This window comes from Octodon degus, unplaced genomic scaffold, assembly GCF_000260255.1.
Source record: "Octodon degus isolate 3935 unplaced genomic scaffold, OctDeg1.0 scaffold00200, whole genome shotgun sequence".
Classification (NCBI taxonomy): domain Eukaryota; kingdom Metazoa; phylum Chordata; class Mammalia; order Rodentia; family Octodontidae; genus Octodon; species Octodon degus.
This window is the reverse complement of record NW_004524776.1, coordinates 1,240,883-1,251,735: the sequence shown is the minus strand read 5'-3', so window position 1 is coordinate 1,251,735 and position 10,853 is coordinate 1,240,883. Positions and strand designations below refer to the sequence as shown.

Here is a 10,853-nt window from a genome sequence, read left to right as displayed (position 1 = left end):
CCATGTCTATCATCAAGCACTAAACTAAAATTGAAGTGTATCAAAGATCTAAATATTAAAACAGAGACACAGGCTTTTGATGGCTCAACCTACCAGAACTCCAGGACCCACGACAGGTGGGCCCTTGGTGTGTGGACACACACACACACACACACACACACACACACCTTTGGTGGGCAGGCCAGAACTTCTGAGACCAAGGACAGCCCAGGCGTGCAGAGTGATCAGTGAGGCCAGCCACGTGGAAGTGTCTCAAGCAGCAGTGAGGGGCCAACAGTGGGGCTCCAGAGAGCTCCAGTCCCAGCCCCCACCAGAGGCCAAGATCAGCTTCTTATCCAGCACAATTCCCCCGGCGAACTTGGCTGGAGGACCCAGCACATTTCTGGGGTCTGACATGGGCACTATCACAGAACTGTGAATGCCAGAGGAATTTTACTACTTTTATTGTCTTTGTTTGTCTAAGTGACTGTCCTTTTCCTGTCTGGTTGTCTTATTTCATCTTGTACTTTGTGGACATTTTTGGTTTTGTGGGGTTTTATTCTCTTTCTCCCCTCTTTCTCAGATCTACTTCTTTTCTTCCTTTCTTTTCTGTTCTCTTCTTTCTTCCTTCTTTTTTTCACTGTTTAAGTTTCTTACCTATCTCTTTCATTTTCTTCTATTGATCCTTTTAATTCCTCAACTACTCTTTGAATTTAAACTTTCAAATAAACATTGTTTCTTTCCTTTCTGATTACTCCTTTGCATTCCATTCCATTCCATTCTTTGCCCCTTGTGTTGTTTACCAAAACTCATGTGATCATTCTTTAACCTGCAGTCTACTATTTCTCACCTCATTCATCACTTTATCCTGTCCAATCATAAGAGATTAATACCTCTATTAAAAGTATATGTAGAGGGGTCGGGGAGATGGCTCAGTAGAATAAGCACTTGCCTAGCAAGTGAAAGAGCCTGAGTTCAATCCCTGGTTTTGCCAAAAAGAAAAAAAAAAGTATATATAGGGCCAGCCAAATAGCTCAGCAGGCAGGGGCCAGGGATTTCATCCCCAGGCCTGCTGTACTGGCCCTGCCCCAGGGCTCACTAAGACAGCAATTGAGACTGGTCATGGTGGCATGCCCAGCTCTTAAGAGGTTGTGAACAGGTGAATCTCTGCGAGTCTGATCTAGTAGTGAGACCCTGAACACCCTGTGGACAACTCCCTAAAATAACAAAAGAAAAAAAAAACATATGCAACACACTGAATATAGGAGAAGAAAAAAATATCGGATCTTCAAGACAGAATTTCAGCTAGTGATAAGGAAAAAAAAGATACCTTAAAAATAATAAGAGAGGGCCGGGGATGTAACTCAACAGTGCAGAGCCTGCCTAGCAAGCGCAAGGCCCAGAGTTTGATTCTTGGCACCAAAAAACAAAATAGTAAAAATAAGACCATTTATTACCTTTTTTTGTTTTTTAAACAAACATTTGAGAGAGAGAGTATAGCAGTAATTGATATGACATTAGCAGCAGTATGCTTTTAGAAGACTATTATGACAGAGATTCCAAGCATGGCCCTATGGATACATTGCTATCTTCAGTGAAGTTGCTTATTTCACAGATATCAGCATATATAGTTAGTCAGGGTGAGAATCCTACCAATTAACTGCTAGTTTCAAAAACCTGATGGAGATTCTCAGGATCATTGTCTTAACCATCTTGTGTATATAAATGTATGGTTTTGCCCCTGCCATGTTTCCTAGCTTTTCTCTTTGCCCTCTCTTCATTGTTTAATCCTTAAGTTCTCACTCTTAATTTAGTTGTGTTATATCTTTCAATTTGTATTTCTTCTTTTGAGTTCTTACACTAGGGAGACTATACGATATTTACACATGTAGGTCTGATTATTTATGAGTATATCTTCAAGTGGCATCCACCTAGATATGAAGACTTCAAGTTTATCATTCTTCATAGCTGAGCAATACTCCATTGTATAAAAATACCACAGCTTTTTCACCCATTCCTCAGGTGATGGGTATTTTGGTTGCTTCCAAGCTTTGGCTATCACAAATTGTGCTGCTATAAACATAGGTGCACATATATCACTATGATATGATGTTTTCAGTTCTTCTGGGAAAATTCCCAGTAGGGGGATAGCTGGTTTGAATGGGATTTCCAGTCCTAGTTTTTTAAGGAGTCTCCACACCGATTTCCATAATGGTTGCACCAGTCTACATTTCCACCAACAATGGAGAAGCCTTTCTTTTTCCCCACAGCCTCTCCAAAATTTGTTGTTGGGTGATTTCTTTATGATAGCCATTCTTTGTGGGGTGAGATGGTATCTCAGTGTTGTTTTAATTTGCATTTCTTGGATGGTTAGTGATGTGGAGCATGGGGCCACAGAGGAAAGTGATTGGCGATGTACAGTGTGCTTAAGGAGGGTCACTTGGAGAGAAAACATTCCCTCAGGCATTCACAGAGAGCAAATTGGCTAAGCAATTGTCCTGACTCATCCACATGGCTGACACTGACAAGAGATCTATAAACTGCTATATAGGGTTTCAGTGTAAATCCTGAGGGGATTTGACTGACCCTGTCAGACACAAAAGTTATTTTGTAATATAGGCCTTGCTTTATCTTGGTCTTAACCATCCAGCAGAAAAGTATAAAAATGTGATATAAAAAGTAAAGACATATTAATATGCTGAGCTGTAAAAGGCTCAAGCCAACAACTTCTGACCTTGCCAGTCATGCAGATAACCTACTATTATTATATACTACTGGACTATATTGGATTACTTTGCTGAATTCATGCACCTACAATATATGAATGGCAATAGAATACACATCTCTGACAAAATTAAACAAAAAAGGGGGACATAAATGAAGGACCATTTTTTAGTGAAAAAAAGTATATGCATATACAAAATAGTTACCATAGATATACAGCTACTTTCTCTTAGTTCAACGAGAAGAAAGTTTTTAACTAATAGTGTGTTTAGATAAGATATCATACCTGCATCTTGTACTATGAATAACTACTACAAAGACAACAATATGCAGTGTATTAATTATTGTAACTGTCCTGCTAACCTGTTTTGATATTGTCTCATTGCTACTTCTTTCTCAATAAAATTAATATAAAAATGAATATTTTAAAATTAAATATACTTGTAGAGCTTAAAATAATAAAAAAATAAGAAATCCAAAAATAAAAGACAAAATAAATGAATAAAAATAAAACCAAAAAAGGTCCCTTTGGAAAAATAGCAAGAGACCATGAAAAACCATTCCAACAGCTATAAGGTGTCATAAGAAGAATAACGTAAGATTTATTTGTGTCATTAAGAAAACTGGAGCTAGCAAAAATGACAAGAAAAAACTCTTCACAGAAATAATAGCAGAAAACTTCCCAAGTGTGGATACAAATAAATGAAGCACATAAAACTCCAAACAGCCATGATCAAAATAAAACTATACAGGGAGGAGCCAGCGCTGCAGCCATGAGTCACTACAAGTTCGTTGATATTGGTATCAACCTGACAGATCCTACGTTCAGAGGAATTTATAGAGGGGTTCAGAAGCATCAACATGACTTGCAGGAAGTGATAGAGAGAGCTGTCCAGGTTGGTGTGAAAAAGTTCATGATCACAGGAAGAGATCTACAAGACAGTAAAGAGGCTCTACAGTTGGTGCAAACAAAAGATATGTTCTTCAGCACCGTTGGTTGCCACCCTACCAGATGTGAATTTGAAAAGAATAATCCTGATCTTTACCTAGAGGAGTTGCTGCTTCTTGCTGAAAACAATAAGGGGAAAGTTGTGGCAGTCGGGGAGTGTGGCCTTGATTTTGACCGGCTACAGTTTTGCCCCAAAGATATTCAGCTTAACTCACTGAAAACTGAGGCAAATTTGGAAGTTTTTAAGGCAATACCTAGTGAAAAATTAATGATTGAGACTGATGCACCTTGGTGTGGAGTAAAAAGTACACATGCTGGAGCAAAATATGTAAAAACTTCATTCCCTACCAAGAAGAAGTGGGAAAATGGGCACTGTTTAAAAGACAGAAATGAACCCTGCCATATAATTCAAATACTGGAGATAATGGCAGCAGTAAGAGATGAAGATCCACTGGAACTAGCCAATACACTATATAACAACACCATTAAGATTTGTTTTCCTAATATTTAATTGGCATATTCCATCATGTATGAAAAATTTCATGGCAAAATGTACTGTAAATTTCAATAAAGAAAATTATCTGAAAAAAAAAACAAAATAAAACTACAACAAAGCACATAATAACCAAGTTTCCAGAAATTCAGCAGAATAACAGAATATTAAAAGTGGTTAGAGAAAACAAAAAGATCAGCTATGAAGGAAAGACCATCAGAATGACAACAGATTTCTGCAAAAAAAAAAAAAAATCAAGTCAAGAAGTGCTTGGAATGAAGTACTTCACAACCTGAAAGAAAACAATTTCCAACCCAGACAGATGTACCCTAATATTTTGAGCTAGCTTTCACAACTGTGACAAAAACAAACTGGAGAAATTCATAACCAATACAGCAGTCCTACAAAAATTACCAGAAGCCACTGGAGGAAGAGATAAATATGGCCACAATTCTAAGACAACAGATGATGATAATGCAATATGTATTTGTTATAAACCATCAATATAAATTGCTTCAGTACACTAGTCAAAATAGATTGAAAGAATAGATCAAGTTATAAGATCCAGGGCCGGGGAGATAGCTCAGTAGAATAAGTGCTTCCCTGGCAAGCACAAGGACCTGAGTTCAATTCCCAGTTCTGCCAGAAAAAAAGAAGATATAAGATAATAGGCTGTGTACAAGAAACACTTTTAACTCAAGAAGACATTCATAGACTGAAAAATCAAAAGATGGAAAACAATCTTCCATGAAGATGAACCCAGAGAAAAGCAAGGATAACTATTCTGTTCGCAGAAATTGTTAATTTCAAACCAAGAATGACCAAAAGAGATACAGAAGGTCACTGTACACTTCTTATAGAAAAACTTCAAGAGGAAGAGATAACAATCATAAATATATATGCACCCAGTGTAGAAGCTCCTGGTTCCATAAGACAATTATTAATAGACATGAAAAATCAAATGAGCAAAAACACAACTGTAATGGGAGATTTTAATACCATATTACAAAGGGATAGATCAACTAGACAAAAAATCAGCAAAGAAATATCAGAACCAAACCAAACCTGTGAACAAATGGACTTAGTAGATGTTTTCAGAGTGTTCCACCCAAAAATGTCAGAATACACATCCTTCTTAGCTACACACAGGACTTTTTCTAAAATACACCATATACTAGCCCACAGAACATGCTAAAGTAAATGCAAAGGAATTGAAAGTATCCCATGTATATTATCTGACTAAAGTGCAATGGAATTGGAAATCAATGGCAAAAGAAACTGCAAAAATTCTATAAACACATGGAAATTAAATAACACCCTAGTAAACAACCAACAGGTTACAAATGAAATTAAAGAAAAAATTAAACAATATCTGAAAATAAATGAGAAATCAGACGCAACATACCAAAATTTGTGAGATGCAATAAAAGCAGTACTAAGAGGGAAATTTATAGCAGTGAATTCTCACATTAGGAAAACAGAACAAGCATAAATAGACAACCTAAAGTTGCACTTCAGATTCTAGAAAAAGAAGAGCAAACCAAGCCCAAAGCCCAAGAAAGTGAGGAAATTATAAGAATCATAAAACAATACAGAGAATCGCTGTATCAAAGAGTTGGTTCTTTGAAAGAATAACCCTTAGCCAATCTTACAAAAAAAATGGAAATAAAAGACTCAGATTCACGCAATAAGGGGTGAAAAGGTGAAATTACTATAGAGCCTATGGAAATTCAGAAGATTAGCAATTCCTAGTTCGAAAATCTGTACTCTTATAGGATGGAAAACACAAAAGAAAAGGACAGAATCATGATACATATGAATTACCAAAGCTAAATCAAGAACATATTAAAATTCTGAATAACCCAATATCAGGCAATATGACTGAAAAAATGTAATCAAAAACTTACCAACAAAGAAAAGCCCAGGTCATGATAGAGTCACAGCTGAATTCTATAAAAATTTTAAAGAAGATTTAATGTCAATACTCCTCAACTCTTTAATGGAATTGACAGGAAAGCAATACTCCCTAACACATTCTTGGAGGAATGAGTCTTGACACCCAAACCAGAAAAACACACAAGCAAAAAAGAGAACTACAAGACAATCTCCCTAATGAACATAGATGCAAAAATGCTCAGTGAGATGCTAGCAAACAGAATGCAATAAATTGTCAAGAAGATTATACCCCATGACCAAGTGGGATTCATCCCAGGAATACAGGAGTGGGCCAACATACACAAATCAATAAATGCAACGCACCATATCCATAGAACCAAAGACAAAGATCATATGATTATCTCAGTGAATACAGAAAAAAAATTGACAAAGTCAAGCACTCATTCATTATAAATACCCTACAGAAAATTAGACTAGATGGTCTTTACCTCAACCTGATTAAAAAAAAAAAAAAAAAAAAAACCTATGAAAAACCAACAGCCAACATCACACTAAATGGATAAAATGGAAAGTTTTCACTCTAAAATCAGGCACAAGAGAAGGATGTCTACTATCACCACTCTTACTCAATATAGTTCTGGAAACATTAGGCACAGCAATTAGACAAGGGAGACAAAAAGTATAAGAAAGAAAGAAATTAAATTATTACTATTCACAGATGACATGATACTCTACACAGAAAACCCAAAAAAACTCCACCACAAGACTTCTAGATTTAATAACCAAATTCAGTAGCATACCTAGACACAAAATCAACACTCAAAGATCAATAGCATTCCTGTATGCAAACAATAAACACATCAAGAAAGAGAAATTAGGGAAACCACACCCTCCAGAATAGCATAGCAAAAAAAAACCACAAAACTTAGGAATCAATATAAAAAGAAAATAAAGAATATATATGTTGAAGGGGCTGGAGAGATGGCTCAGTAGAATAAGCACTTGCCTGGCAAGTGCAGGGGCCTGAGTTCAATCCTTGGTTCTACCCAAAAAAAAAAAAAAATCTATATACTGAAAATAACAGTAGTCTTAAAAAAGAAATTTAAGAGGCTATCAGAAAATGGCAAGATTAGGATTACAGGTGTGACCATTGCACCCAACTTTACGCTTCCATTTTTGTCTTTACCACAAGTGGCAATGTCAATTGACCTGTTACATCTCCCTCTAAAGCAACTGGGGTACTTTCAGAGCAGAAAATTTGAGGATATACATCTTAGGAAATCCAAGTAAAATATAGGATAACAAATACATAGCTAACACAGAGCGAGTTCAAGACCAGCCTATGCTACAAAGTGAATTTAAGGCCATCCTGAACATTATATTGAGTCCCTGTTTCAAAAAAACAAAAATAATAACACAAAAACAGACTTGGAGATATACTGTGGGGATTACAGTCACATAATATTTTCTTAAACAATCCACTTCATAGAAGTGGAACTGGCTAGGTCTTAAAGAATGACAATAACTTGATAGCTATAAATTGGCAACACAGAAAAGCCAGAGGACAGGCCCAGTGCCTGTTGCTACCTCCCTCCCGCCAGCAGTCAGGACTGGAAGGGAAACCTGTGCTGGAACTCCTGGCACAGAGGCTAGGAACAAGATCCAGCCAGCTAATCCAGGAGCAGAACATCTTGCCAGAGGGGCACAGGAGGCTCACCCCCACAGGGTGCAGCAGTAAGAAGCTGAGAACAGCAGCAAGACCCAAGCCAGCCTCAGCTGGATGAGTTCAAACTTGGTAGATCCAGACCCGGTAAGCTGAAACACTGCCAGACTCAGATCCATGAGAGCATTCTCTGTCTGTCTGTCTGTCTGTCTGTCTGTCTGTCTGTCTCTATCTCTCTCTCTCCCTCTCTCTCTCAAAAGAGGGGGCAATAGGTAACAGGGGTGAAAGTCTGCCTAGAAGACTCCAGGTACATCAAGGGGAGGTGATCAGACAAAACTTAGGAGAACTAATTTAAATACAAATTCCCAGTTTCATATCTGCTTAGCTATACAGTCATAATGCTTGCCCTTATGGTCTAAAATACAAACTCATTAGTTATAAAAGTTTGTCAATTACTAAATCTCACTATCCAGTATTAGTGTTGCTAATTGTAGTACTGTAAATACAAAACTATAACTGCCTTAACCACAACATTTGGGTACTAATATCAGTAGATGTTAAGGTAATTACTGCACCAAAGCTCTACACCAAAGGTCAGAGGACAGTGCTGTACAAAAATGACAAAGAGAAGGTGCAAGATGCATTCTCAGGACCCAAGCCCACCCAGAACAAATGCAGAAGACAATCACATTGAAGAAATTGGAAGCCACACTCCTGAAATCTCTGAAATAACAGCATTCTGAAGTAAAGAAACAACTGCAGACAAGTATAGGGGAAATCAGATCACAAATAATCTCCAAAGTAAAGAAAGAAATGATAACTATAATGAAAGAATTACTAAGTGCCTCTAAAGAAGACACTGATTAAAAAAATAGAGAATAGAAAAATGATAGGATCCTTGAATGAGCAACATAGGAAAGAAATAGAATGCATGAAGCAGATTCGAAGTGATATACAGGAAATTAAAATCACAATCACAAGCTGGAAAAATTGTTTGAATGAATGTGAAGATAGACTTTCAGACCTTGAAGACACCATTGCAGCTAGTGAAAAAGTAAGAAAAGATCTCTTAAAAACAACTAGGATGCAGGAAAAAACAGTACAGCATCTGCAAGACAAGGCAAAGATGAACAATGTAAGACTAATAGGCATCAATGAGAAAGAAGGAGTCAATACAAATGATATAAAAAGAATATGAACAGAAGTAATAGCAGAAAACTTCTCAAATACGGGGAAACAATCTGACATTCAGGTAACCAAAGCATATAGAGCTCCAAATAACGTCAACCCAATTAAAAACACACATAAATGTATAACAGTCAAGATCCCAGAAGTCCAGCACAAGAACAATATCCTAAAAGCTGCTAGAGAAAAGAAGCAGATCATATTTAAAGGAAAACCCATCAGAATAACGGCAGATTTCTCTTCACAAACGATAAAGTCAAGAAGAGCATGGTGCAAAGTATTTCAAGTCTTGCAAGAAAACAAATTCCAACCCAGACTGATACACCCTGCAAAACTCTCTTTCAAGTTTAATGGGGAAGTGAAATACTTCCATGACAAAGAACAACTTAAGAATTTCATGATGACAAAGCCAAACCTACATAGACTGCTAAAAGATATTCTAGAGGGGAATCAAGACAACCACAACTCCACAAATGAGAATGGAAAGAACCCACCAAATAGGCCAAACATCCAAACACAGGAGAAAAATAGATAACAACAGCAGGAAAATAATATGTCAAACATAAGTCAATACATCTCAGTTATAGCCATCAATGTAAATGGACTCAATTCACCAAATGAAAGAAATAGACTGGCAAAGTAGATTAGGAAGCAAAATCCAACAATATGCTGTATACAAGAAACACACTTAACCTATATAGAAATTCACAGATTGAAAATCAGAGGATAGAAAACAATACTACATGTCCTAGGACTTCAGAAAAAAACAGGTAGCAATCCTGTTCGCAGACAATCTGAACTTCAAACCAAGAATGATCAAATGAAATAAAGAAGGCCACTACATGCTGGTTAGGGGAAAAATACAAGAGGAAGAGGTCACAGTTATAAATATGTACGCACCAAACACAGGAGCACACAACTGTATAAAATAAATCTTAATGGACATGAAAAATCTAATATCCAATACCACAATCTTAACAGAAGACTTCAACACCCCTTTATCCATAAAGAATAGGTCAAGCAGACAAAAAATTAGCAAAGAGGTAGCAGAACTGAACCAGACCTTTGAACAAATGGATTTAGTGGATATATACAGAATGTTCCACCCAACCATATCTGAATAAACATTCTTTTCAGGTGCAAATGGGACGTTTTCTAAAATAGACTATATACTAGTCCATAGGACATGCTTAAGTATATGCAAGAAAACAGAAATTGTCCCATGCATATTATCTGACCACAGTACAATTAAACTGGAAATAAATGACAAAAGAAGCCACAAAAAAACCCATAGACACATGGAAATGAAATAAAACCCTCCTCAGCAACCAATGGGTTACAGATGAAATTAAACATTACCTACAATTCAACAAAAATTCAAGCACAACTTACTGCAATTTGTGGGATGAAATGAAAGCAGTTCTTAGAAGGAAAGGGAAAGAAATTTTTCAATGGGAAGGATAAACTGGGATGAAAAATATATATGCAAAATGGTTTGGATGATTGTAGTGTCGATTTCTGCTGGTCTTTTGAAAGCAGCAGTTAATGTTTAAATTTTTCTTACTCTGATTTTTTTCTTCTTTTGAATTGCATATAACTTCTTTGTTATTAGGTGGTTTTTTTGTTATTAGGTTTTTTTAACACATCTTATACATTTGTATCTGATCATGTGAACAACTATTTGAAGATAGCATCATGAAATACAGCAGCCAATGTTAAATTCCTCTTACTTTGTCTAATGACATTTCATATCATTTTAATGCTGTTTTTTCTTTATATTTCTATTTTCTATTCTTCAAAAATAAAAACATAAAAATAAAATAAATTTTTAAAAAAGAAAATGGAAAGATAAGATAGGCAGAACCAGCAAAGTGTACTATTCAAAGAGAAGGCATTACTAGTATGAGTGAAAGAAAATAGAGAACAACCTGCTCAGGACCCCCTTCTGTCCCTCCCTCAAACAG

General features: G+C 36.4%; 1 pseudogene; it reads left to right on the top strand.

Moving 5' to 3' along the window:
* Window positions 1-3,476: 3,476 nt before the first annotated feature.
* Window positions 3,477-4,163, top strand: LOC101575271 (annotated as a pseudogene).
* Window positions 4,164-10,853: the final 6,690 nt, after the last annotated feature.